Source organism: Sparus aurata, chromosome 8 (genome assembly GCF_900880675.1).
Source record: "Sparus aurata chromosome 8, fSpaAur1.1, whole genome shotgun sequence".
Lineage (NCBI taxonomy): Eukaryota > Metazoa > Chordata > Actinopteri > Spariformes > Sparidae > Sparus > Sparus aurata.
Window position 1 is genome coordinate 25947862 of NC_044194.1, and position 2908 is coordinate 25950769.

Genomic DNA, 2908 nt, shown 5'->3' on the forward strand with positions numbered 1-2908 from the left:
GAAGAGTCAACTATGTCATACTAGGACTGCATGAAACTTGTTTTCGGGGACACTAATTGAAACAGACCTGATACAGATGCTGTCTCCCGGTATAAGCCTGGTGTTTCATCGACCTGTCCCCTCCTTTTAATTCCACTCCTGTGTTCCCAGCTTTTCTCAGCCCTGTCTACCTTTTTCTCCACCCAAATGCCTTCCCTCCCCGCCTCTTCTAATCCATTCTGCTGAATCTGTCCCCTTCTCTGCTCTCTTTTGCGCTCCATTCCATCCTGGGCACCAAGTGCTAATCTGCCTATTCACACCCTCCGCTGAGAGTGCAATTAACCTGATCAAAACTTTCTGGTGCTGAGATCAAACAAATCTCAGCAGGGGAGTGGAATAGGAGGACCAACAGAGAGACGAGACGCTGGGAAATCAGAGGAGAGGCGTAAAGAGAGAGAGAGAGAGAGAGAGAGCGAAAGCGAGTCTTTGAAGTGAGAGGGAGCAAAAGTTGGACAGGACCATCTGGTGAGACCTTTGGGTGGCCGTCCATCGGTGTGCAAGCGTTTGTTCAAACAGTTTTTAAATAGCTGAATGACTCATTTCTCTTCTCCTGCACGCAGCTCACACCACTGCTCATCAGACCGCAGCACGCCGGCTGCTGCGATCTCATCTCAGCCCCTCTTGCCTGTGAGGGATTAAACTCTTAATCCGCCAGACTGAGGCTTGCTATTAGTGCCGACAGGGCTGTGACTATCTTGGTGTTTTCTGCTGAATGTGTGTGTGTGTGTGTTTGTGTGTGTGTGTGTGTGTGTGTGTGTGTGTGTGTGTGTGCTGGTGGGTGAGATGGATGGTGGGCAGCTGCAGGTGTACTGTATGGATGTGTGTGAGATTAATAAAAAGCAATGAGGCAGGTACACAGAGGGGTGGTGCAACACATAAACAAGTTAGCTGGTTGAGCGTCAGAGGAGCCGGGTGCTCCCGTGTCCACCGCCTGAGCAAAATCCAAACTGAGAAACCTCTGTGTGGCCGCGTGAGTGTTCCCCCAGTCAGTCTGCATTCGTGTGATAAAGCAGAAGGAAATGACAGACAGAATTTAAAAGACGTATTGCATCACTGTCTCACCGAGGCAGATAGCAGGGCGCCCAATCCATTCAGCCGTGACTGAAGCGTTGTCTCTTTTGTGAGAAAAATAGCTGACTGAGAACTAATAGGCCAGCGTGTGTGATCAGTCTCATGTTGCATACACTAACCAGCCGGGGGCACATGCTGCACTGCAGGTTAATGACTAGTGATGGAGGGATTCAATAAGCTGGATGTCTCTGTTCTCAGCACACACACACACACACCGACACACACACTCATGCAGACCCCCACCTCTTCAGTTTCCATCTCTAGCCTCGCTAATGTGTTGTCTGCTCCTTTAGCAGCCATAAGGGCCCGGACAAAGTGTTTGCTTGTTTTAGCAGTTCCCTCAGGCGCACCCAACCTAATGAGCTGCCTCTCAAGGACAAAGTGGGTGTGCACAGCCAGCGACGCAGATGAATCTGCAAGCACAATGATATTTTTTGTTTATTTTCTCTCTGAACTTTCACCTTGTGCAAATTTGTTTCCAGTGTTGCAGCGGCGGGAACGATACAGCCCGTGTTATTCTAGAACAGCTCGGGTTTTCAAAGGCAGGTACTGAGCTCTGTGGACTATTAACTTGTGACACAGCTAAAAGTTTGGCCATCTGTTCTCTGTCACTTAGGTACAGTGTCACTGCCCTTTGCTACCTCTGTGGGAGAGAGATCTCCTTTTGTATCTGCGGAATTGGTCTTTAGTTCTGTGTCATGCTCACACTAGACCCGCATGGGATTACAAAATCGCAGCCATTGTACGTAACATGCATTTCCAGGTTATAATATAATATGTAGTGGTGGGCTGGAGGCTGTGGACGGGGTCCAAAAATTTGCAGCCAAGGTGCCTTCTTGGGTGACACCCAAGTGTTAGATAAAACATGATGAAGTCTAAGTATGACCCTTTGAATGTGTGTGTGTGTGTGTGTGTGTGTGTGTGTGTGTGTGTGTGTGTGTGTGTGAAAATCACAGAAATCCAGGAAACAGTAACTGATACAGTCTACTTCTTTGGAAAAAGAGGAACGAAAAAGAAGAACGTGAAGAGAGTCACCAGACTCCATGGGGAAAAAAAAGTAGTCTAAATAAACTTTGTGAAACGCTGTCTACAACACATTCTTAGGTATTTGAGCTTACTTTTTCATTCAGCAAATGTTAAACATGAAGATATTTATTCAATTCTACATATTTATGTGAAAATTGCTATAAGTCTTAAACCTATCCTGCTTGTTGTTGGTCCTCATCTGCAGGCTATACATGTTTTGGTATGTACAACCAAGTCTTTGGCCATTAGATAAAAAAAAATAAAAAAGAATATATTCCATATCTGTCTCAGTATTTCACAATTCTTATTAAAAAGGACAAAAGAACATTAAACTCACTCTAATTTGGTATAATACCCAGATCTGATATTAAATTATAATTAGCAAATTATCTTAACAGACATAATTAAACATTTTGTTTCTTCTTTTCACTGATTTCACAATGTTTGGACTCTGCTGGCTCAGGTTCAGCTTTTAGCGGAGGTGATTTGGGAGGTAACAGGCGCGTGAAGGATCGGCCGACAGGAGACGCGGATGAGAGCATCTCCTCACTGTCCTTGAATGTTCACATTATCCGAGCGGGAAGGCAGAGGTGTCGAGCCCTCGCTCCCTCTCCAGTCCTGCTGAAATGTCATCTTCCTCTAACAGGGAGCCCGCTCGCGTCCACTACTGCACCTGCCTTCACACTCAGGCTCGAACTTGAACTTGGGTCCCGGGAGTCTCCTCTGTTGAGCACCACGGCTCTGACTCCCCCCTCCCTCCCTCCCTCCCTCT